This window comes from Prionailurus bengalensis, chromosome A1, assembly GCF_016509475.1.
Source record: "Prionailurus bengalensis isolate Pbe53 chromosome A1, Fcat_Pben_1.1_paternal_pri, whole genome shotgun sequence".
Classification (NCBI taxonomy): Eukaryota; Metazoa; Chordata; class Mammalia; order Carnivora; family Felidae; genus Prionailurus; species Prionailurus bengalensis.
The window spans coordinates 27,258,626-27,285,843 of NC_057343.1; the positions used below are offsets into that span (position 1 = coordinate 27,258,626).

The window sequence follows — 27,218 nt, forward strand, 5'->3', positions numbered from 1 at the left end:
CAGAAACAGCCTGTTTTAAAGTTAGAGAGGATGGTGGGAACATCTCTTCTTAACGAGGAGCTTAGATCTGATGCTTGAGAAAATAGGACACGATTGTAGGTTCTTCAGTAGTGGATATACATAATTAGAGTTGGGTTTTATTTCATTTCTGTAGTCATTCATTTGTGTTTTTCTCCAGATATTTGTTTATCACCACCATAGACCAGTCAGAGAGGATGACTCATCTGTTGACTATTTTCAGGATGAGCTACAAGAAGGAAAACCAGCTAGAAGCTTATGGTAGTGCGTGAAGTATAACATCGTGAGTTGGATGAATGGGAAGATAAGTTGGTGGGATTTCCTAATTCAGGGGAAGGGATAAAGAAGGGCGAAAAGGGAAGGATGCTACTAGTGTTTTGCAGATTCACTCTCCTCACGCAGACCTTCCAGGGCCAGGAAGCAGGGAGGATGGGGAAGAATTCAAGCCTTATGTGCTTTCAGTTCTTCTGTTTAGTACGATATCATATGGGTCCGGCAAGGACAAAGTAGCATGGCTCAGTAAGTCCCCTTAAAAAGGGACTTCAGAGGGACTGCATTTTAAATCCATAAATGATGCGATTCTTGCTAAGCTTCTTTTGAATTGATTAAAGTCCGGAATATGAAGGAAATGGGAATGTTCATTAACAGGATAAGACAACATCTCGAAATGAACGATGCAAAATCAAATAGAGTCTTTGTTTTCACCGCTTCTAGAAAATCACAAGTCACGGTCCTTCTGTGGCTCTGTGCTTGTAACAATACAGTCCATCTTTTCATTATACTTTCCAGAATAAAAGGTTCCTCTGCACAGCGACAGGCATGTTTTCCTGAACAATGCCCTGTAAAGGTCACATTGGAGATTTGAGTCACAAGCCCTATGATTTAAATTTGAAGCTAAGTTTAAAAATGGTATGTCTAGAGCTTGCCAAGTTCCATTAAAAGCCATAGTGTCATTTTGGATTACAGTTGAACAAAACAGGGTTCACTGAGATATTATATCTTTGTTCATAGCGATACATATATTTTCTTCTTTGCATCATTCCCTGGCTGTGTTGTTACGGTAGATATCTACTTTCACACCAGATCCTGGGAAATAATGTCTAATTTCATGGGCCTATTTTTTTCCCTAAAGTAGCTCATTTCCTAGCTTTTCAATTATCTTCAGAGGATTTCTATAAAAGCCTAATCATTCGTGCGCGTTTAGTGACGGTTGATCTTGAATGCTACCTTTCCCACTGCAGCCTTGCTGATTCCCTTCATCCCCTACAGAGAGGGTCTCCAACTTCCTAAAGCTCTGGAGCGCTTTTTGCCTCACTGACATCATGCCGGGCTGTTACCTGGCAGTACAGTCGTATTACTTCTCCCTAACGTTCGATGGGTTCTTAACTCTGTGCCGGTCATTTTGCCTAACGCTTTATATAGGTTATCGTATAACCTGTGTTCATGCTCACAACAGCCTGCGCGGGAAGTGCATCATTTCTGCATTTTGCAGATGAGAAAGCTGAGGGTAAAGGGTTAAATACCTTGCCCCAGGTCGCGCAGCTAGTGAGTAATGAAACAGGAACAACCTTAGGTAGTCTGGTCCAGACCCGTTCTTTCAAACACTTATTCGTAGGCCCTTCTTATAATTTCTGACATCCTACTTATATCCCCTTCCAGGAAAGTTAACAGGCTCGAGAAGAGGACTGTCTTGCTCATTTCAATATTCTTGGAGTTTTCTGACTTATTGATCACCTCATAAATAAATGGAGCAATCAATAGTGGCTGAGTGAATACTTGAAAATTGCCCCTGGGATTTTATGGGAAACAGGTTCTGCAGCTTTAGGCAGAGAACCTGAAACTTTGCCTCTGAGTGCTGTGAAGAAAACAGAACGCTAGTATATGAGGTCTTAAGAAGAGTTTCTATTTATTTTCATTCCTGTCATTTAGGTTAGATCCCGTGGTCCAAATACTTTCCCCCCCTGCTCTTTGTCAAGCCCTTCTTCCTTCTTTTATGCAAAGATAAACTGGCTCTGTTTGGCTCTGTTCTTTTTTCTTTTTTCCCCCGGATGTAACAATCCCAGGCTCCAGTCCTACAGAACTCTGAAAATGCTATCAATCGTCTTTTCCCTGTTTCTTTATCCATGACTTAAGCTTTTGTTGCCAAAAGTAAAAATAAAACACAAACTTGTTCAGGTTATGTGTGACCTTCTCGCTCCGTCATTCTCAAAGCTTTTCTGAGGAGCTCCCCAAACGCGGTGTGGACATGAGCTAAAAGTCCCAATACTCGGAAGTCGGTGGCATAAAAAGCTGGAACTTCGAGGGAGATTTTGAAGACGTTATTGGTGGGCAGTGACCCCGAAACACTGTGTCAGAGGGGATGCTGGGCCAGCCAGTGGGGGTGGGGGGTAGGCCGAGGGGCTGGGTTGGCACTAGAGAGACTGGAAACATGTAGACATTTGACTCAAATTGAGAATGGAAATCTAGATGGTGCCCTGCCCAGCCCTCCCGGTCACCTTCAGCCATTAAGATGGATATAGCCATGAGGAGACACAGCAATACCACTCAGAGATATCACACAAGGTGTGGCTTCCATTCCCATCTGTAGCAAGAAAACCCAAGATCGAAGATGGGAGAAAGGCTGCCCTGCTTACAACTGGGAGTCTGTATTTCCTGTGACTCAATTAAGACGGTACCATACATAAAACTAAAGCAAATTAGGAAAGAAAATGTCCTAAATTTAATGATGTTTGAATTAATTTAATAAATTGCTGCATTGTCTGTTCTCTCGTCAATTTTGTTTGTGAAATATTTTTCTAGGGGCAGCTGGGTGGTTCAGTCGGTTGTTCGGCATGCAACTTCGGCTCAGGTCATGAACTCGTGGTTCACGAGTTCAAGCCCTGGGTTGGACTCTGTGCTGACAGCTCAGAGCCCGGAGCCTGATTTGGATTCTGTGTCTCCCCCTTTCTGCCCCTCCCCTGCTCATGCTCTCTCTCTCTCTCTCTCTCTCTCTCTCTCTCTCTCTCTCTCTCAAAAATAAATAAACATTATAAAAATTTTAAAAAATATATTTTCTAAATCACATAGGCCACAGAGTCAAATGAGGAAAAGAGCGAGCCATGAAGCCTTTGGACTTTTACAGACCTGGGTTCTAAGCCCGGCATCAGGAGTCTGTGCTTTAGTTTTCTCATCCGTAAAATGGAGCCAGTTCTCTCTCAGTCGCAGGCCTGTGGTTCAAATTAAAGAGCCCGTATGTATGCAGGCCCTTGCTGTGCTGGTCGGAATCCCTTAAATACCGGTGTTGCTGCCTCTGTCCTCATACCCCATGGACAGTTCTTCAATCCTAGCCTGCTTAGATAATGAGAAAACTAAGAGTTCGTAAAATACTCCTGGCTTTTAAAAGTTTTCAGATACAGAGTCCTACCCTGCCATTTACAAATAAGATTTGGGGGACACAAGATTACAGAAATTCCTACCATTATATTAATAATAGCAATTGATGCTAATACAATGATGGCTGGGACTGGCAGTAATAGCACTCGGATACTTCCTAATAGCGCGCTTTTTTCTTTCCTTCCAGAAGCACCTGGCATGTCAAAGCCACACTGTCTTCCACGGGACTCCCTTTGTGAACAGCTTCCATTTAAAAGACTTTTGTGAATGCGTTATTTCAACCAAGTCCTCAGAGAACATATTTGTCTTCTGATCCTCCGGAGGTCTTAAGGTTTGTGTTCATTTTTTTTTTCTAATTTCTCTTAGTGAAGATATTAATTTTGAGGGATATTTTTAAAAGGGATAATAGTCCTACCCCATTGTAATAAGAACTCTGGAAGTAGAATATGCACAGACTGTAATCCCTTGATTTCACTGGGAGACAGATAAAAGAAATGAAAAGAAATCTGATATGCTACTTCTCATACTTATTCTTGTATACTCTGTAGAATGTCACAAGGATATTAGAAATAAAATATCCCCCACTTGGGCTTGAAACAAATTTTATTTTGGGTTCTATAAATTCTAACGGGATAGATTTAATAAATTTATAGTGAATGTCTATATATATCAGATTTTGTTAAGTGCTATCAATTAGTTAGAGGCCTTGTGGATACATTCTATTTTGAAACACTAAAAATCAAAACCTCATCTGTCAATATCAACTAGTATGATTATTATGACAGCTTTTAAATTCTAAAGCCTCAGCGACCAGAGAGTTTTCACGTAGCTCTCCCAAGGGGTACTCACCCTCTGATTTACAATGATAGAACAGGGTTGTTGTTGCCTTTAATATGTGTATATTAACCGCTTGAAAAATTGCGAACGATATTGTTGTTTACTCAATAAAACAAAGCTTGCCCGCAAAGCAAGCGTTTTATTTTGGAAGTACATGTTTTGCTGTTGAGATAGTGCCAAGTAAAACACTTTTATTTTGAAAGTACTTTCCAACAAAGACCTACCCGAAGGCTGAATTCAATCCATGCATCTTTCATAGGTGGAAAAATAAACAGGGGAGAGGGTAAAGCTTGGTACATTGAGTGGACAAAAACTCAATGAAGAGCAAGGGAGAAGGAACAGAGTACTTTCCCTAGAACGACACGTCTTTTTCCACAGGCATTTATTTCATTCGGTTGGACTTTTATTCTGTCCAAGGTGACAAATGTTTTCTCCCCTAATGGCCCTTTCCTGTGGGTTTTCTTTTTATTTCTTTTATTTCTACTGAGAAACCAAAGTAGATTTCACTGCAGTGCTGGTACATTCCCGTTTTCCCTCTGCACCCTTCTCTGTTGGGCCGCATGACTGACGCACTTTGAAGTGTGAGGCACGCAGGACGTACTGGGGGGAGAGGGATGGGAAGTTGTGCCCCCATCTTCAACTTTCCAGTCTGTCAATTTGGTAGCAAATCGTAGTGTGTAGAAACCTAATAAGTGTATCCATAGAAACGGAAGTGCTAGAAAGGACTTCAGAAGTTACCTAAATGTTCTCCCCTCATCTGTAAGCAAGACCCCGCTTGAGCTGTCTGAAACTAATGAGAATCTATTTGCCTTCAAACCTAGGAATCCACTTTCCTTTTTAAACCTAGTATAGATTTTCCTTCCTTAGAAACCTTGTTGTCGCGAAAGCCAAGGTAATTCCGGATGTCCTAGCATGATGGTGCATTCCTTCTTCCCTGGAGGGAGAGAACTTACTGGTCAGAGCCCCCTGTATCATCACAGATTCAGTTGCCAAGTGATCCTTTTTCTCTTCAGGAGAAGTGAACCCACTTTGCTGAACTTCTTCTATGAAATTGTATAATCCGGCAATTTGCGTAGCCTCACGGTTCTTTTCTGAGTGTCTAAAGATCTCTACGCTCTGCTTAAGTTTAAGAGTCCAGACTGATTGAAGGAGCATTAAAAATCATCTATCAGTGTTTGTCAGTGGGGCCATTTTGACATTTCGAGGTTGGGGGCAGTTCTTGACGATGCCAGATTATCCCATGCGTTCTAGAATGGTTAAACAGCCCAGTAGCTCCCTTAGCACCCAGTCACCGTGACAACCAGATTCAGCCCTCCTTCACATGTGCCCGCAGAGAGGACCGGGACTGCCCAGACTCCAAGCTCCTCACCTGGAATTGAGGATGCTGAAACTCGCAGAGTTGGATAAAGGGTGGGGAACCCAACTTTTAGCACTGGGAGCACTCTCTTCCCTCGCCATCACGCTTCTCTTCTGGGCTTACCTTTATTTCCCGGCAGCCCGGAAAGACCGTAACGTGCAGTTATGAATTCTCTTTCGGAAGACCAGAATTTCTGGCTTGGTGTGTTAAAGGAAATCACTGGTATTTGATACAGGAACGTGGATGTGGGAAAGGTAATATCGGAACTCAGTGCGGGAAAATAGCAAAGAGAGGACACTTCTGAGGATTTAGGGAAAAGACAGAACCTGGACCCCAGAGTATTGGCAGGGTTGATGTTACAAAGGTATTATTAGCTCGGTCACTGAGAAAGGAGTAAAAGGAGGGAAGACTGAAAACAGGTGAATAACAAAGGAATATTTCCTCACTGCCTTTTCACCACGTGCCCTACTTTCAACTCCCTACTCTATGTCACGGGCTTCCTCAGAAATTCGAGGATCCGTTTTGGGGGAGCTTAAAGGGCCCTTGATTGCAGCGGAATCTCTCTCTCCCGTCAATCCAATATCCCTTGCCTCACCTACCCTCCACCAGCATTTCTGTCTCCTCCCTCACTTGCTTATTGGTGGCCCCTACTTCATTCTTCAAGCAGAGAATGGGGAAATGACTTGATGACGTTTATCTTTCTGGATCCTTCCAAGGTCCCAAGGAAAGTTGTAAACTGAAAGAACGTAAGAACAATGGAGCTTTGGGACATTTCTCCCACAGAAGGTTGCTAAGGCTCTGATTTTTGAGACATTTACCAAAATACAGGTACTTTTCCGAAGAAAACTTCTCACTCCCTCCTATTTTTTCTTTTTTGATTTAATGTTAAGAAGTAATTGAATTTACAGAGGTTCCTTATTAACAAAATAAGAAGAATTCATGACTTAAAGACACAATGCCAGCCAAGTAGGAAGATCTGGAATGTTATAATAGATTATACCTAATACCTGCCTTAATGTCTACAAAATAACACGCGATAAGTACAGAGATGAAAATAGGGCCTGGACTAGAGAACTCTGCTTTCTAGTAAAATGAGGAATCCTACATGATAAAATGTATCATTTATAAAAAGGCTTACATGCATGGAGAGAGAAATAACATCTGAGGCTTCCCTTATCTTGTGTTATTTAATTATTTAACGCTTTATGGCTGAGTTCCTCAGCCAGGTTTTTTTAAACATGGTGATTTTCCTGTTCTGTCTTCTTTTGTGCACAAGACACCAAGTTATATTTGACTTCTCAGTTTCTCATTTCCTGAAATGCACTACTAGCTCTATAAACATGGAAGAATAAATATTAGCTTTATGAGACCGTGTTCCTCTAGTAGCTGAAAAATAGCATATAATAAAAAATACAAGGATGTAATATTGAAAATTATAGGTCAATATGCCCTCTTATTGTGGGTATATATCTAATCCTCCTGCGTGGAGACTACTTTTTTCAGAAAAATGTGTGCTGTGTAATACCACTCGTGTCTGTGATATATTTTCACCCCTCATATTTAACAATATATCTCACGACTGTTGCCTCACGAGTGAAACATTTCAGGCTTATTTACCACTATGATTTAAAAAAAAACAAACAAAAAAAAACCTCTCTGGCTCTTTGCTATTAATTCTAATAATTGCAAGTGATCCAAAGTTAATAAAATGTTTGTAAGTTTCCGTCCCACTCCAGTACTTCAGTACCCGTGAGCTCCTTGGAATTACGTTAGAAAATGCTTAATGGCAGTTTCGGAGAGAGAGAGAGAGAGAGAGAGAGAGAGAAAGAAAGAGAAAGAAAGGAAGGAAGGAAGGGAAGGGAAGGGAAGGGAAGGGAAGGAGGGAGGGAAGGAAGGAAGGAAGGAAGGAAGGAAGGAAGGAAGGAAGGAAAGAGAAAGAAAGAAAGAAAGAAAGAAAGAAAGAAAGAAAGAAAGAAAGAAAGAAAGAAGGAAGGGGAAGGGAAGGGAAGGAGGGAGGGAGGGAGGGAAGGAAGGAAGGAAGGAAGGAAGGAAGGAAGGAAGGAGAAAGAAAGAAAGAAAGAAAGAAAGAAAGAAAGAAAGAAAGAAAGAAAGAAAGAAAGTCTTTGTGAGAGGTAAAAAAAAAAAAAAGTCAACTGTGGTCTTGAACAGCTAATCAATACTTTAAATGTCCAAATTGTTATTCCAAAATCCAGCCTCTAATTATACATTTTTAGCAGCAGTGAAAATGTGGCATCCATTAACCATCCCTTAAACCTCACATTTACACCCCATAAGGAAGAAAAGAGTGACTTACATGGATACTGTATGATTGAAACACTCTTTTAAAGCCAGAGGATTCAATATAATTATGTTCAGATAATTCACTTCCATCTGGAAATTATCATCCATTTGCCAAAAGTGCCACTGACTTATCATATCAAGGACAGTCTTTTCTTCTACATTAGCTCTCCATTGTTCCTCTTGCTAAAGATGGAAAATAATCAGCCTTGTATATTCTAGGCTCAAAAGTAAGAAAATTGGACTTACTGGAATAGTTCATTCTTTTTTTTTTTTTCTTTTTTGGAATAGTTCATTCCAATAGCCTAAGTTTCTACAATATCTTTCTTTTAAACACCATAATTTTTAAACTATATTTTTATTATGAAGTAGTTTAAAGCTATAGAAAGTAAAAAGGCCTATGTATCCACCCCTATATTTTAATATGTTGATACTATTATATTTGCTTTGGATCTCTTTTTTTTTAAAGCAAAAAAAAAAAAAAATCAACATCCTTCCTATTCATCCATCCCCAGAAGTAATATTAACTATAATAATATTGCTGTATATTATTCCATTTATATTATATTATATTATATTATATTATATTATATTATATTATATTATCATATTATATTATATCATATTATATTTATTATATATACTGTTTATTGAAATAAAAATATGTAGATATATATCCATAACTATCATAAGTCTGTAGATGTATCTATATGGAGTATTATTTTTAAGTTTACCTAGGTGAGATCATACTGAATGTATACCTTTGCAACTTGTTTTTCTTCAACATTATTTTTTTTATTTTTTAAATATTTATTTTGGGGGAAGGTGCACATGAGTGGGGGAGAGGCATAGAGAGAGGGAGAGAGAGAATCCCAATCAGGCTCTGTGCTATCAGTGCAGAGCTGGACTTGGGGCTTGAACTCACAAACCGTGAGATCATGACCTGAGCCAAAACCAAGAGCGGGATACTTGACCGATCGGGCTGAGTCACCCAAGCACCCTTCAACATGGTTATTTTTTTTAAATTATCTGTTAATATAGGGACATCTGGCTCATTCTTAGTAGTTAATTATCATGTAGTTTCCCAAACAAAGTACATCTACCTTCTCATAAAAGAACATTTACCAGCCTTCTTTTTTTCTGGACAACCATCTTCCTGCACCCATTTTATCATTCACGGTAGACACACAGGTTTACCACGTGGTGCTGCTGTATCCTGCCTTCCACAGAAGAGGTACCGGGAAGTATTTGTTCTTTAAAACATACTACAAAACCTTTTCTTCCTTCTTGTCAGCAAGCTTTTCTATTTTGGTTTCTTGTTACTGTTAGATGTGCCTTCATCCCTCCCTCCTGATTTTTCCGATGGGCAGTTTCCAATGTGGCTTCCATCTCACACAAGTGTTAAATGTGTCCAAACAGTGAGAAAAGACAAAAGAAATAGAGCAAAGACAAAGAGAGAATGCAAGAAGGAAGAAGGGATTACTTCCAACCCTTAGACGCTGAGGTGCAGTTGGTGTCCATGAGAGAGAGATTTTAAAGTGTATTTGCACATCAACATCTTGGAGGTCAGCTAGTTTTGGGAGGACTTTCCTTTTCCATTCGACCAACCAAACGTTTCCTTTTGTCTCTTGGTTTCATAACAACATTAGAAAAATGTGTGTTCGATATTTTAAAAAGTTAGATATGATGTTAACAGTTTCAAGATGTAAAGTTAAATATTTGTTTAGTGCCTGGTGTCTTCAAAAAAAAGGGCACTATCAAAAATCCTCAAAGGAATATATATGTGTACTTGTTTTTATCAGATTTTAGGGTTGTTTTGTGAGTGTTTTACCTAGTGCAGACTACATAAATCTTTTTGAATGGTTGAATGAATAAACAAGGTAATAAATATTTGTAGAGGTTACAGTAATAAATATTTGTAGAGGTTGTGTGGTCATTTGACTTGGAGGTATTTTAGCCTTCCTAGTAATCATCCTTCATTTACTAGAACACTTAACTTCAGCATATTTCGACCTCCTATGATTGAAAACTGAAGTCTAAAAACAAATGGAAGATCAGAGTTAACGGAGAGCATCAATTTTCGAGAGTTATTAGAATTAAAGTCTCTGTTTCGGGTTCCCAGATTGTTCAGGGCTATAAAACAAGGGTCTACTCCCTTAAAAATTTAAAAGCTGTGTATATAAGAGTTTATACCCTTCTCATATTCTGTTCTGTTTTGTTATTCTAAGAGATTAAAGCTTTTATTTTGTGGGGGGGGGGGGGGGTCAATCATATTTTTGTATATGACTGTGGGCTGCCCCAACTGACACCACTAAAAAAAAAAAAAATGCAACTTTGAAAAATTCAAGAGTGAAAGCAATTATTTCTAGAATTGGCAGAGCCTTTCCTGGGTTCAATTCTCACTCTTTTTAATTATTTATTCCCTTCAAGATGCTGGGAGTTATTATACTGTAAATTATCTTACCACTTGCCAAATGAAATTTTCTATATGAAAAGATTAATAAGTATTGAGAATTTTCTTTGGTCTCCCTTGCAAGCAATGTCCTGGTCTTTTCTGAAAGTCAAGTCTGTAGGGTTTTTTCCCCCTCGATTTTTATTTTTTGTAGTATTTGATGGAGTTCTGCTAAGCTAAGATTTGGGCCAAGTTTAGCTTTCAGCAGACTTTTGTAACTGAGTATAAGTCTTCAGAAAATAGAGTTTCTGTCAGAAATTCTTGCTCACATTACTTATAGCTACTGTGCTGGGCATCACCATAACACTTGGACTTTCCTGTATGTCTAGAATCAGCAGGGAAATGCTTTCGATCTTAACCCACATATGTTTTTAAGTAGGGCTTGTTCTAGTAGTCCAGATATTCCCAATATGAGCTCATTAGTGCTATTTTCTAACATTAAATTATGATTTTTATCAGTATCCATTGTAATGATAGACCTGCAGATGGCCTCAGGTTCTCATTTGGCATGTTTGTTAATAAGTGTGGTGGAATTTCCAATAAATTGTACATCCTTTATTTCGGCAGATTTTACTTTAGGAAGTAAAATGTCTGCTGTGTCCATCTGTGTGCCTCCAAGTTGTTGTACTGGGACTCGACTGAAATTATCACCAAATCTGTAGCCTTCCTCGCCTTCCTCTGCAGGCTCATTCTCTCAGGAGTGGGGCAGCTCTGCTCTGATCGCAACCACAAAGATGGGAGTTGCAGAAGAAAATGAGGAAATGTGCCCGGTAGTAATGGGCCTACTGTCATCCCTTTATATTTCCCTTTATATTTCTTTTCCTTTACTTTTATATTAGAGTCCATAGAATTAAAAAAAAAAGGAAAGAAAGAAAAATAGCAAGGCCATCAGTGGCTTGGCAGAAAGACAGCTGGTCATGATGTTGGATTGCAGGTTTTTCAAATATAATTTGAGAAAGTATCTGTCAAAATTTGAAATGGAATGGGAAAACAGTAAAAAAACTATCAGGAGTTTGGTTCAGATGAGAGGATCATCAAGTTCATTTCGAGTAAATTGAAACCTAAATTTGGATTCCTCAATAAGCAACTGTGCAAAATGCAAGGGGAAATAATGCATTATTCCTAAAAGTGTTGAGGACAAAATTAGGCTAACAAGTCTAGGCTGAAAACAAAACTGGTAAGTGTTAGGAACCCAGAAAATCTGTAAATGTCAAGTGTGCTCTTACCACCTGAGATATAGGCATGAATAATTAAGGACAAAGAATTCCAAGGATGCTTTTGAAAGAGACAAAATTAACATGGGGAAAGCTCCCTAATCTGGGTGAACCAGAAAGAACACACTTGTTGAAATCACATGATGTTTAATCTCAAGGACAGTTATATAAATACAGTAGTATAAGCTGTTGGCTAGTGAAAGCCTCAACAACTGTTAACAACAAAACCCTCTCCATCCTGCTTCATGAATCCCTAACTTCCCCCTAATCATTTTATTCTAAGATGATCCACACTGGGAGGAATTAACAGAAGTTTGGCCCTTGACCATTCTACGCCATTTGTATTATTTTAGAAAACAGTATATTAACCTAAAGTCAGTGGTAAACTTTATTTGAATATAGGTCTCAATATACTTCTTTGACAAATTTATTCCTATTTAAATTGAACCGGTGTTTCAAAATTGCAGGTGTATTGGTGGTGAGACCCAGGAAGGTGATTTACAAGTGACTGAGTCTTTTCATTTACGTGTAACATTTTATTTCCCCTCAACAGTAAGGTTTCACTCAAGGGAAAGAATAGTAAGACATTAAAGTACAGGGCACCTGACTCACAGCTTGTGTCTCCAGTCAAGAAAGAGGTCATAGAGAATGGACCTCGCAGCCCCCCAGCCCAGACTGATAAGTGGGAGAAAAAGATAAGGGCTGGGAGAGGTGATTGCCTACCAGCTTTCTCTTCCCTATTATCCCAGAATTTGGCATGCAGCCAGTGTTTCTTTAGCTTTAGCTTCTATTGATAGCACAGGATTTGTGTGTGTGTGCGTGGGAGCACTGGAGGTAGGAGAGGGAGTTCCTTTTTAAACAGACACAAGCGAACGCCATATTTTTATGAGAAAGTCATTTTTCTAAATTCTTTCCTGAAAATATGGACAACATTTGAATAAATACTATAGGCAAAAGTTTTCCAGATTAAAAAGCCTGAGACCATTTTTATTCAGTCGAAATGTTTCACGCACACAAAGGAATGCTATTTACTGAACAATGCCATCCCTGTTAGAAATTCCATCCTAAATTTTAGCCGAGAAAGTGTAATCCCAAAATAAAGATGAGTTAAGGGAATGGAATGTACTTTTCCTTTCATTTAAAAGGATTTCCTTTGTTGTTTTAAAATTCTGGGTAAAAATCGATTAATCACCCTTTCTTGGAATTATCATAAGTATGTATATTTGACAACCCAAGAAACAGCAGTCATAAAATGAAACAACTTTCAGTATTCTAGAGGTCATTTTTCTTATTTAGAGACATCACTAAATTGCAGTTTAGTAAAAGATATCACATTAAGAAATTCCACTTGCGTTTATAATATCCATTTATAAAAATATTTATAAACACGATAGAAAATACAATTTATAACAATGTAATTTTACTTATACACTTCTCAGCAAAGATATAACCCACATAAATTCTGCTACCTTCCTTCCTGAGGATTTCTGTCATTTATGAAAATACGCAGTAGCTTAATCTGTTGATGAAAAATGTCAAAATTGCATTTTTAAAGTGAATATTGAAAAAGGACGTGGCAGGTATAGACAGTACTATCCTCTTAGTTTTACTGCATTTAGAACTTTTTTTTTTCTAAGATGACCTAACCCAGCTTCATTTTCATTAAGTCCTAGAGGGCAATGCTGAGAACTTTGCCCAGAGTGGGCTGTGATTGAAATGTTTACTGAACAAATAAATAAGAAAATTAATTAAAGGTGGCCTACAAGGGTGAATTTCCAAAAACCCCACGACTTCAGTGGGCTAAATACCAGATGGGAAGGGTTTGGGAGACATAATGCTACATGTTCTCGTTTTATGCTTCCTCTCCAAGGACTCACTCTATTTATTGCCGTGGCATCTGGCAGGCTTTCTTTTCTGGGCCCAGCATGCTCCATGCCGTGTGTTAGTGTTTTCCTGGAATGAAAGTCAAGGAAATACCATGTCTAAAAATATGCTTTATGGGTTTTCAAAAATATAGTATTTCCTTTCTACTAGCTCATTCACTTTGAGGTCCTAATAAATGACATTTATGCATAGGAAAAAAATCACAGTGAATCTGATTTTATCTACACAGCAAACATAACAATTGCGTTCACAAAATGTGCAAACGTTGTCCTCCTCTTCTGTTTCTGAGACGTTTTATTTTTGTGGGTTTATGGCCACAGGCACTCCATGCTCACTGAAAATAGTCCCTAAAACGTTTACTCAGTGCTTCTTTATGCCAGGGACTGTTTTTCACATATATCAAGTATAGTCCTTTAACGATCCTGTATAGAAGGTATTATTTATATTATTTATCACTCACATTTTATAAATAAGGACATTTAGATGTAGACTATCTAAATACCTTGCCAGATTCACATGACTGGTACCTTACAAGCTTGGTGGGGCTTTCTTCTTTTGATTTTTTAAATTCATTTATTATTGATTATGAAAGACTCCGTTCTTAAAGATAGTTTTGCAGCATTTTACTGTGAATATGTTTACCCGTACAGAAAAGTTGAAAGAAATTTACAGTGAACACTCATATCTCCACCACTCTCATCCCATCCCTCTGTCCACCCATGAACCCATCTTCTTTTGGGACACATTTTAAAGTAAGTTGTAGACATCAGCACCATTCCCCCCCCACACACACACACAATCCTTTGGCTTATATATCATTACCAGAATTCAAAGTTTATGATTTTTTTATAATTGTTTTCTTTTTGGTACAATATGTGTTTATATAAAATGCATAGATCCTAAGTTTGCATTTTCATGAGTTCTGACAATGCCTACCCTTGTGCTACTCAAACCTACATCACCTCAGAAAATTCCCTCCTACCCCTTCCCCACAAATCACCAGCCCTCTTCGACCACCCAGCGTAAATTACTTCGAGTTCTAGAACTTCATAGAAACGGAATCATATACTACGTACTCTTTTGTGCCGGGTTTCCTTCACACAGTATGATGTTTTTGAGATGACTCCGTCCCCGAGTTTATCAGTAGGGCATTTCTATTTCCTGCTTAGTGATACCGTGTTATATGAATATACCACAGTTTATCCATTCTTCCTTGGATGGACACCTATGCTTGACATCCCCACCAATAACGAATGATAGTTTTAGTTGTTCCACATCCTCAACAACATTTGGTATTGTCAGTCTTTTGAATTTTAGCCACTCTGGTGGGTTTTTAGTGGTATTTCCTTGTTATCTAATACGTGTTTTACTTGATGACTCGTGTGGAAACCTTCTTTATGTGCTTAGTGGCCATTCGTAGATCTTCTTTATAAAATGTTTATTAAAGGGGCGTCTGAGGGGCTCAGTCAGTTAAGCGTCCGACTTTGGCTCAGGTCATGATCTCGCAGTTTGTATGTTCGAGCCCCGTGTTGGGCTCTGCGCTGACAGCTCGGAGCCTGGAGCCTGCTTTGCATTCTGGGTCTCCCCTTCTCTCTGCCCCTATCCCTGCTCATGCTCTGTCTCCCTCTCTCAAAATGAATAAACATTAAAGCGTTTTTTAAATTATTTTCCCGTCTCAATATTGGGTTGTTGGTATCTTTTAAATATGCGCTTTGTAACTATTTCTTAACGGTGCCACTCTATACCCTGCCTATTCATTCTCTTAATGATGTCTTTTGATGAGCACAAGTTTTAATTTGGGGGAGGGGTTGTAATATTCCTGTTTTCCTTTTATGAACACTGTTCCTTGTATCCTAAAATAACTTTTATCCCCAAAGCAAAAAAAAAAAAAAAAAAAATCTATGGCTTCTTTAAATAGTTTTCTAGTTTTATATTTAGATTTATGATCTGTATTGAATGAACTTTTGTGTATTATGTGAGGTCAGGGTTGGGCTTATTATTTCCTGTATACGACATTAAATTCTTCTAGTCTTGTTTGTTGAAAAGACTTTCCTTTCCCTAATGGAACAACTGCCTTCATGCTATTCTCAGAAATCAAGGGACCATATAAGTGTGCCTCTATTTCTGACCTTTCTATTCTCTTCCATTTATTTCGATGCTCTCTATGCTAGTACCACACTATACTGATTATGGTAGCTTTATAGTAAGTCTTCAAGGCAGATGGTATATGCTTTCCATCTTTGTTCTTCTTTCATAATATTGGTTTCGATCTCCTAGTTCTTCTGAAATTTTACATACATTTTAGAATTGGCTTGCCAGTTTCTAAAAATGATCAGCTTAGTGGCGTTGTCATTGGGAATATGTTGAATCCAAGCCTCAACTCGGGAAGAATTGAATATCACCAATAGCCTCCCGATCCATAAGCATACAGACATTCTTTCCCCACTTATATAGGTCTGCTTTGACATTTCTCAACAACATTTTGTAGTTTTCAATGTAAAATTCTTCTATGCCTCTTATTTCGTATTCCTCAGAATTTTATGTATTTTTAATAGTTTAGGTGAAATTTAATTTTTTATCTCCTAATTGCTTACTTTGAATATATAAAACTATAATTATAGTATTGTCCTGATACCAAAATCAGAAAAATATAAGAAAACTACAGACCAATATGCTTTATGAATATAAACATGAAAATCTTCAACATAATACTAGCACATAAAATTAAAAACCACGTACAGAGGATTACGCACCATGGCCAAGTGGGATTTATCCCGGGAATGCAAGGTTAGTACAACATTCAAAAGTTAGCCAATGTGGAACACCATTTTAATAGAAGAAAAGGGCAAAAACGATATGATAATTTCAATGGACATAGAACATTTAACAAACTACCTTTCGTGATAAAAACATTCAACAAACTAGAAATATAAAGAAGCTTTCTCAGCCTGATAAAGGATAGCTATGAAAACCCACAGCTAACATCATACTTACCGGTGAAAGACTGAAAAAGTTTCCCACCTAAGATGAGGGACAAGACAAAGATACCCGCCCTTGATACTTCTATTCAATAATATACTGGAGGTTTTAGCCAAGGCAGTTAGACAAGAAGAAAAGAAATAAAGGATGTCTGGATTAGGGAGGGACGAATAAAATAAACTCTGTATACAAATGGCACAGTCTTATATGGAGAAAATCCTAAGGAATTCACACATACACAAAACTATTGGGGCTAATAAATGAGTTCAGAAAGGCTGCAGGATAGATCAGTTATATTTCTCTACGCCAGCAATGAGCCATCGAAAAAATAAAACGGTTCCATTTAAAATGGCATTAAAAAAAACCCAAAATGCTTTGGCATAAATATAACAAAAGAAGCATAAGATGTGGACAGTGAACACTGAAAAAGATGGTCAAAAGAAATCAAAGATGACCTAAATAATTAGACACAACATGATCATCGAAGACCTAACGTCGTTAAGATGGCAGAACTCCCCAACTGTATCTACAGATTCAAAGCAATCCCCGTAAAAATCTCAGCTACCTTTTTAAAAGAAATGTATAAGATGATTCCAAACTTTCTATGAAATACAAGAGACGCAGAATAGCCAAAACAACCTTGCCAAAGAGAAGTGTTGGAGGACTCACTCCAGATTTAAAAGCTTACTACAAAGCTACAGTAATGAAGACTGTGTGGTACTGGCAGATGGATAGACAGATGGATCAATGGAATAGATTGAGAGTTCAGAAATAAACCCATACATCTATGGTCAATTGATTTACAGAAATGGTGCCAAGACAACTCAATCGGGGGATAATAGTCTTTTCAGCAAACAGTCCTGGGACAACTAGATGTTCACATTCAAAACAATGAACTTGGACCATTACTCGCCGCATACATAAAAATTAACTCAAAATCAATTAAAGACTTAAATGTAAAAGCCGAAACTATAAAAAATTTATAAGGAAACGTAACTATAAATCTTCATGACGTTGGATTAGGCAGTGGTTTCTTAGATACAACATCAGAAGCGTGAACAACAAAAGGAAAAAATAGACAAATTGGTCCTCCTCAACATTAAAAACGTTTAAGGATACTGTAAAGAAAGTGAAAAGAAAACCTACAAGGTGGGAAAAAACATACTTGCAAATTGTATATGTGGTAAAGGTCTAGAACCTAGGATATACAAAGAACTCTTACAACTCAGCAATAAACAGACAAATACTCCAATTTAAAAATAGGGAAAATGCTGAATAGACATTTCTCCAGAGAAGATACACAAATGATCAATAAGTACATGAAAAGATGCTCAGCATCATTAGTAATTAGGAAAACACAAATGAAAACTACAATAAAATACCACTCCATACCCACTTGGATTACTATAATAAAAAAGGCAGATGATAATAAGCGTTGGTGAGGAGGTGGAGATTTGGAACCATTTTTCATTTTGGCGGGAATGTAAAATGCTGCAACCACTTTGGAAGAGCTTGGAATTTCCTCAAAAAGTTATTCATGGAGTTACCATTTGACCTTGCAATTTTACTCGTAGGTATAGACCCAAGAGAACTGAAAATACGTGTTCACACAAAAATGTACATGGCAGTAAATTCCTAAAACCCTAAGTATAGGAAACCCGAACAGCTAATGAATGGATATACATGAAATGGAATATTATTCAGCCAAAAAAAGGGAATGAAATAAGGGCACGTGGGTGGTTCGGTCGGTTAACCGTCCCACTTCAGCTCAGGTTATGATCCCACAGTTCATGAGTCAGAGCCCTGTGTAAGGGTCTGTACTGACAGCCTGGAGCCTGGAGCCTGCTTTGGATTCTGTGTCTCCCTCTCTCTCTGCCCCTCCGCTGCTCTCGCTCTCTCTCTCTCTCTCTCTCTCTCTCTCTCTCTCTCTCTTTTAAAAATAAGCATTTAAAAATTTTTTAAAAAGGGAATGAGATATGGATACATGCTACCATGTGGATGAACTTGGTAAACAAAATGCCAAGGGGAAGAAGTCAGACACAAAAGACCGCCTATTATGTAATTCCATTTATATGAAATGTTCAGAGTAGGCAACTTCATGGAGACAGGAGGGAGAGTAGTGGTTATCAGGGACTTGGGATAGGGAGTTAGTGCTAATGGTACAGGTTTTCTTTCTGGGTGATGAAAATATTCTGAAATTAGATAAGGATAATAGGTGCACGATCTTGTAAATATAACAAAAACCATTCAACTGTACACGTAAGAAGGGTGAAATGTGGTATGTGAATTATATCTCAATATAAAAATAAGACTGCCCTGTGATGTTATAAATTTACTTACTAGTTATAATTATTGTTTGGTAGGTTTCATTGGATTTTTTAATATAAACTATGCAAATAGGGACAGTTTTGTTTGTTTCTAATTTTTACCCTCTATTTCTTTTTCTTACTTTATTGTAGTGGTTTAAGCCTCCTAGACAGTGTTGCATAGAAGTGGTGAGATGGGGCATCCTTGCCTTGCTTCTGATTTTATGAGGACTCTTTCATTGTATTAAAAATTGAGTATGATTTTATCTGTAGGATTTTCAGTGATGCTTTTTATCAGATTGGAAAAGTTATTTTCCATCCCTAGTTGGTTAGTGTTTTATAATAAATGGATGTTTAATTTTTTCAAAAGTTTTTTATTTATCCATTAAGTGCCTCATATAGCTTTTCTCTTTTAGTCTTGCATCTCTCGCTTTATCTTACACCCGGTACCAATGAAATAGACCGTGAAATAGACAATGAGGTAGAGGATCCCGCAGAAGCTTCTCAGGACTAGAGCCACATGTGGCAATTGACATTCCTTTGAGTGGAACCACTTACATGTTTGCACCTAAATGCAAGGGTTACTGGGAATTATAGTCTTCCTGTGTGCCCGGAAGAAACTTGAAATGATTTGGTAAAAACAGAACAATTACAGTGATGATAATGATAAAAAAAAAATGCTGTTATACTTATGTAGCACTATGTACTATATAATTCATAAGTCCTTTTCGTTTTCTATGCTTTGTTTTAGAATTCAGCATGTATCTGTCAGTATTAATGTTGGATAGGCTACTGCCCCTGATCTATTGCTTATTCTTCATGCATCCCTGGCCTTTTCATCCAGTCCCAAAGTTTTCCATCTTCCTTATTGGGCTTACGACCCTGAAATTCACTTCTACATCTTGGATAACTCTCTTCAAATCCAGAACCGTATTCCAGGATGCCTTCGAAGCATGTCCACGTGGATGTTCCACTTAAAATGTCCCAGACTCAGTTATTTCCTTCCCAAACCGTTTCTTCCCAGTGTATTTTCTAACTCAGATAAAAGCACACCGTGCTCCTAATTATTTAATCCACATTCGTGTCTGACTTCACTGTCTCACTTCTCACATTTAATCACTTCTGTGCATTAATCTTCTAAAACCCCTCTCAAATTGATTCCTGCTTTTGTATTTCCATCGCTGCGAGAAGGCCCTTCCCATGTGGAAGGACGTGGAGCATCCTTCCAAACACTTATCCTTACCTCATCTCAGGATAGCATTTCCAAAAATATAAATATAATTGTGTTACTTTTATGCATGAAGTAATTTAATGACCTTCTCTTACAATATTTATTTTTAGGCTTTTTTTCCTATTATTTTAAAGAATGGAAATCTGTTTTCAAAAAAAAAAAAAGGTTCAGATACTAGAGATGAACAAAAAATAAATAGATGGTGAGAGCCAGATTTCTCTCTGTCCGGCATTTGCAGGTAAGTAAGGCGGGAAGGCTGGAAAGAATGAACCCTTTAGTGCAGGACTAGAGTTGGACATGTCAAGTACGAACTCACGTTTAGCCTAATATATATACAGATGGACAGATACAGGAACAATTGTAGCTATAGGTGAATACCTGGGCTTGAACGTATACATAAATTTCCTAGCTCTTTCTGCTAACAGGGCCTGGGGCCAGTGCTGTCCCAGTGGCGGCTAGCATACTGATGCCCAAATACTGGTTTCCTAAATGGCATCTGAACGTTATCCTCCAATGAAAAGAACTGTGAATGTTGGGAGAAATGTCTGATTCTAGGGCTGAGGCAGCAAAAATACGGTATAAGCCTGGAGCATTTGGTATTCCCTAAAGCAATAAAGTGCTCAAAAGACAAAAGAATGGGAGTATGTCAAAGGGTTAGAAGAGATGACCTAAAAAAGTTCCCAGTGGCCGAAGCTTGAACAATTTGAGCACAAAATAGATAACGTGCTAGTGGGTCACAATTGGAAGTATAAAATGAATATATATGAGTTCATCCTAATATAAGCAAATGATTGAACAAGTAAACAATTGGAGTAGAAGGGACAAATCTTCCTTATAAAATAATTCCACATAATATAGGCATATATGGCTCCCACCAGGAAGGGGAGTTTACTCTCACCCTTCAATGGGGGCTGGACTTAGTGACTGACTTCCAAATAAGATCATGTATGAAGGAGAAACACAGTAACTTTACAGAGGAGAGTCCTGGTAAACACTAGTGATTAAGGTTAGTGTCGCAAGTGGTGAGCCTGGTTGATATCACACGCCTCCTGATAGGACATGATGAAAAATGTACCTCGCCTCTGTTGGCGTTCCTCCCAAAACCTGGAGCCCTAGTCTAGTCGTGAGGAAAACAGTAGACAAAAGCAAAGTGAAGGACTTTCTCTAAAATACCTGGCTAATGTTTCTCAAGACTGTCAAGGTCATGAGTAACAAGGAAACACTGAGCAACTGTTACACATCAAGGCGTGTGTACAAGGGATAAAGAGACATGATGCCTGAATGCAGTGTGTGTTTCTCAGCTATGACCATGTGCCAAGGTAATATAACATGTTAATATTAGGAGAAAGTAGGTGAGACATTTATGGGAACTCTGTACCACCTTGGCAACTTTCCTGTAAATCTAAAACCATTTGAAATGTTATAAGTTCCTTAACAAACTAAGACCTGATATAAAACAGATACTAGCAGAACTTCTGTGGTTGAAACAGAGTTGCGGGACCCAGGGTCCTGACTACCTGGCCTCCCTCTCCCTCCATGCCTTCTCCATCTGCCTCCGTCCCCTCCCTAACTCTAAGGTTATCTGGCACGAGCGTTGCAAACAACCACCTCCAGAACGAAATCCAAACTCCTTGACATGTCTTCCAGTGCCCTTCATATTGTCACCCTTGCTTATCTTCATAGGTATCTTCATCATCTGTTGATCTCTTGCCTCCCATATTTATTTCCTTCACGTATTGTGAAGGTAATTTCTTTTTTTTTTTCAAGCAGACCATGACCTTCTTGTTGATTTTACCTGTGCTGTTCTTTCAGCTTAGTTTTTTCTCAAGTTTGTTCAGCCTCAGAAACTCTCCATTCTGTGCCTTCTGTGTCATCCTAGAATTCAGTGGAAGAGTCTTCTCCCCTCCAAAGTCTGGAAGGGGAGAGAGGTGCTCTGGCAGTGTTTCTATGATAACATGTAGTCCCTCTTAGCTGTGTGTAGGCATCTTGGCTCCTGTGGTTGACAAGCTCCTTGAGGAGACATCATTCATCTCTTGCCTCGGACACAGTAGTTGTTCAGTACGTATCAAACAAATGGATGACTGAACGAACAGTAGCAAAGTTATTAAAACGAACTTATTTCCTTTTTTGGTGGTATTTGCACGCCTTTGAATCTAGTTGTCATAAAGCTACAAACTCAACATTTTAGTAGGCAAGTTTGAACCCAGTTTTTCAGCTTAAAACGCAAAGCATTGGGTTTTGAGGAGCAAGGGATAGCCTCAGCTCAACCCCTATGTGTATAATACACATGAAAGGAGTTTGTATGTTACTCCTTTATTTTGGATTTTACTCCTTTAAACAACAAGAGTTCTACATGGTGTGTACTTTACAGGAAAGTAAATGGGTGCTTCTAATGTTGCCTTTTCAGTCTTCTGGTGTTTGAAGGAGTTGTCAGTAAAGCTGGCTGCGTCCATTCATCTTCATTAGCCGTTTTAAAGTGATGCTTTTTTGATGCAGGTGGGCCAGCTATCCTCAGACACTTTAATTTGCCAATTATTGTACCCACGGGTAAGAACAGATAGCGATTAGTTTCACATTTTGCTCACTGGGCAGCTTAATGTTCTTGTCACCTTACATTGAGTTTTAAATGTGCAAAGCGCAAAGAAACTCCAGTGCTTTTCTCAGACTTGGGGGTGGGAGGGTGGTCATACCTAGTAACTTCAATTGCTTCTGGACACAGGCATTAAAGGGCCTGATTGATTAATAAAAGAACAGGATAATATGGCAGAGGTATATCAAGGAGAAGGGGGTGTGTGTGTGCATGTGTGTGTGTGTGTGTGTGTGTGTGTGTGTGTGTGTGTACAAAAGCTTAGATGTATCTTTTTTCTTTCACAAAAGCACTGTTTGCTAGCTTATGAAATCTGAGTGCTAGTTGATGGTTTAGATTGCTGCTATTTAAGGAAAGAAAGAATGGTAGGATCGTCTTTACAAAATAGCCTTTAACCTTAATAATTGTCTTCTTTAAATACTCTCAGGGAACATAGGTGACCCAAAACACAGAATGAGATGCGTCATTTTTTAACGTAATGAATATTCGCTACCTTATACTTTGGACAGTTTTACTCCAGCTGTGACTCACTAATGCCTTCTTCTAAAAATTGCCATAGAAAGTTCCCTTTGGAAAAATCCAAAGCACCCTGGCAGTGTTGTCGACTGTTCTTTTGCTTTAATTGTCTGGGAGTGGAGTTGACTTGTTCATGGGAACTAAACCTGGTGCCACTATTAGCAGGAAAGATTATTTAACAGTGTAAGAAGGCATGAGAAAATGTCAGGCACGTAGCATCCCAGACATAAACTTTATTTGCTACCCTCTTGAAGAATTTGTTTGCATATAATGTTGTTCACACCACTGATAACAGAAAATGTATTTAATAACTACTCAGAATTAATATGCTGTAGTATGCATGGCTGCCTAATTTAATTTATCTCTGATTAAGCCTATTATGTTTGAGATCACTTTACAGAAGAGATTTTTTTTTTTGCCAGCTGTAAGCTTATTTGAATTGTAATATAAGTTAATAATGTGTGAAATAACCAGTGGTGCCTACTTCTAAATGTTAATTTTGCCAACTGACTTCCTCAGATGATGCATACCCAGATCATTCATTGACATTTAGTTAATATCTTCCATGAAGACCAGATATTGGAATAAATAGGAAAATTAACTATTTTAGGAGGCAAAGACAAATGGAACAGTAGTGCTTTAATTCTGAAATCCAGAAAAAAAGACCCTTGCATTATAAAAGTAATTGAAAGCCAATGATCGGTAATCATATAACATGACAACTAGCGCACAACTTTTTCTTGAGTTCTGTTCTAACTGTATTCCTTCAATGTTAAATAATCATTTGGTTGGCTAGAGTGGGAACCTCAAGAGTTCAGCAATGACTGCTGGAGCATCCGCCTTGATGTCTGGGCAATTAGGTCTCTTCAGTGGGCCCAGCACGAGAGAGGGAAGGGACTTCTGCTATTGCTGTTTCGTGAGTGGCTTGTTCTCCAAGCCTGTCTTTATGCCTGTCCTTAACCAGCTATTTCATCGGCCAGTCCAATTCTCTTTTTCAGTGTCACGGGTGGTCACCACCAAAAAAGTGATTGGGTAATTATGACCCCTCGCTCCTCAGCTGGCCTCATATTGAGCTCTGTGCATCCCCAGAGATGGTTTGCATTGCACAGAATGTGAATTCTAGCATTTGTAGGTGTATTTGCATTATTTTATTTTTATTTTTATTATTTTATATTTATATTTGCTATATTTATATTTGCTATATTTATATTTATATTTATATTTATATTTATATATATATTTATATTTATATTTATATTATTTGCTTCTTACCCACGCCCAAAGTGTCTTTCTCCCTGCTTGGAATGCCTTTCCTGACCTTCTAACTAAAACCGCACCCCGTCCTCAAGGCCTTGTTTAAACCCTACCTGCTGCCCTTCCAGCCATCTTGGGCCGTAGACGTTTCCTCTTTGATCTCCTCTTGAGGTTGGTGGCTCGATAAGTTAGTCACGTTTCACGTGTCATACAGAGAACTTGAGTTTTAAATCTCTGTGGCCCCATAGTGCCTGATACAGCTTCTTATGGAAAAAAAAAAAGTCAATAGATGGTGGTGATTGTTGGTCAGAATGAAAACATGATAACACAACAACTTAGATATCATGATCCTTAGGTGAACAACTATAAGGTCAGTTTGTGGGTTCCCATTTGTTTTAAATGTGAAATGGAAACTTGCATGTAATATTTAAAAAGTCAGAGCTCATAAAGGAGATTTCTCTTTTCTTTGAATGGCTCTTACTAGACCTGTAGTTTGAATCCCAGAATGTATGAAAGTAGTGGTTTTTAGCCCAAGATGACATAAGAATCAACTGGGGAAATTTGAACACGTATTCTGATGATTGGGATTCGCCTTCAGACCAAATCAGGGAATAACATCATTTTAAAAAGCTAACCAGATGATTCTAGTAAGAAACCAGAATTGAAAACCACTGGTGTAAAGGAAACTTAAAGGTCATTAAATTCATTCATCCATCTGGTGTCTGATTGCTTTCTACAGCTGTTTGGCAATGAAAGAGGAGAAATTCTAATAGGGGGATTAAAATTGCAACTTTCTGATGCAGGCATCCAACGGTGCATCCAGATCTCTTAAGCTACAAATCAAGGTGACCCACTGTCATGGTTCATCAGACACTGACCCAGTTTTAGCCCAGAAAGCCCCACACAGGGAGAAACCCATCAGTACTGGACAAACCAGGATCGTTGGCCACCTTACCACCAATACACTCATTCTTTGGATTCCACAGTGTTGTTTTTTGATAAATTTCCTTTTGAGAAGAAGGAAAAGTATGTTTTTGAGACAGAGTATTTAATAGAAAGGGAAATAATTAGAACACTTGAAAACCTTGGCAGCCTTGAGGGGAAAGAGACATATCAAGAGAAAAAAGGGAAAACAGTGCAACAGGTTGTGTTAGAATTCCTGCAATTAAGATGAAGGAGGGGGCTTTATTTCATGTAATTAATTAAAGAACATCAAAATATTCATTCACTTTTATCTCTGCTATGTAGATAAATTAAGAATGATTTTGTAACATAAGAAGGCATTAAATGAAAATCTCAAATTTGTAAATATAATTAACTTAGCTATAAGCTCCTTGAGGATAGTTATTTTTACAAGGAAGAAAACAAAGACTTATTGAAGGCTACGTGGAAAGTGACTGACAGAGCATCTGGCTCCTGGATAGTTTTCTGGTAGGTTCTTTGGCCTCTTTCCTGCTATACATCCGTTTATTCGCAGCAACATATAGCACAGCCCTTTCCTTTCAGATAAAAGTAAATGTTGGTAGGTTGATAGAAAAAGTGAAAGTATTTTAGAAGCAAATAATTTTAGCAGTTTAATTTGTAATTATAGCATTAAGAATTATTCACCATGGATGCCCATGTGGGTTTTATTCTGGTATCATGATACAGTCCTGCAGCCTAAGGATTAACTTATCCCACAGTTATTTTCCATTCAGGTCATGTTGATCACTGAACAGCCAGTCCGATCACTACCCTGTTGATTCATTTCATTCACTGATTGCCAAAATTGCCAGATGTGTCCCAATAATCTGACTGTCCTTATAACCAAATGAAATCCACTGAACTGGCATAAGTCCAGTCAGTGTGTTGTTGGTCAGAGATGTTGATGGCACCATGCAGATGAGATGTTCACCAAACTTAGAAATGTCTAGTTCCCTCAAAGTCATGATAGATGTTTCTCCCACTCTAAAAGTTATATGCTGCTTCAGAAGAAATCATCCATAAATAAAACTTCTGACACATGTTGTTTCCCTTTTTTTTCCCCTTAACTAGAACATTTAGCTGAGTTCCTAAAACTCAGAGAAACATTATAGAATGGAAAGTTGCAGGTCAACCCTTCACCCTTCTCAAAATATGTTAAGTAGTGCCTGAAAAAAAAAAGTAAGGATGATCCGTAGGCAAATAAGTTTGTAATATGCCAGCTAAAGCCAAACCAAACTGGTACCTCGAATGGGGGAGGGCATGAGACAAACACATTTCCCAAAACTATCTAACCATAGAACTCTTTATCATCAATATTTGGAGGAACTCCATCCAGCCTCCCAATTTTGCAGGTTAAATAAAAGGTTAAGAAACTGATCCAAAGTCAAGTATTTCCTTTAATTGTTTTCCAGGCCTCCTGTTCGCACCCCCACCCCCGCGCACGTTCATATTGGTTTCCCTAATTACGTATAAGAACTTATCCCCATCACTCCTCAGTAACTCACAAGTTGCTTCCAATGGACCAGCTTACCAGTGATGTGACCCCTAAGAATGGAAGCGAAAACCATTCACTTAGAAAAGATGTACTTCTAGAGAGTGAAAGGTTTTCCTGATGCTCTGATTTTAATAGTTTTTATTTATCAGGCACCTCCAATATTCAGGCTCTTTAGTCATATGATTTAATCCTCAGAAAAACCTGCAGAATAGACAATACTCTATCTGTTTTCCTATTGGGGAGATTATTATCTTTCTGAAGGTCATGGATTCAGCAAGTGGAAGAGTTAGGATTTAAAACAAGGTCAGTCTGACTACAAAGTCTTCAATCTGACCAAGCTGAAAGATAATGATCACAGCTGCATTAGAAGCATCGTTGTTGACAACATAGTTATTTTTTTAAAGTTATTGGTCCATAACTGAGTATGGCATCATATACAGAGAATTACATCACTT

The 27,218-nt window shown here is 38.2% G+C and overlaps 1 protein-coding gene across 5 annotated transcripts in view; it reads left to right on the plus strand.

Moving 5' to 3' along the window:
• Nucleotides 1-27,218, plus strand: part of ENOX1 (ecto-NOX disulfide-thiol exchanger 1) — a 553,951-nt gene that overhangs the window by 277,751 nt on the left and 248,982 nt on the right. For all 5 annotated transcript variants that reach the window (XM_043579372.1, XM_043579396.1, XM_043579389.1 and 2 more), the window contains one exon: nucleotides 3,578-3,721. The gene's annotated coding sequence lies outside the window, so the exon portion shown is untranslated. The remainder of the gene's footprint in view (nucleotides 1-3,577; nucleotides 3,722-27,218) is intronic.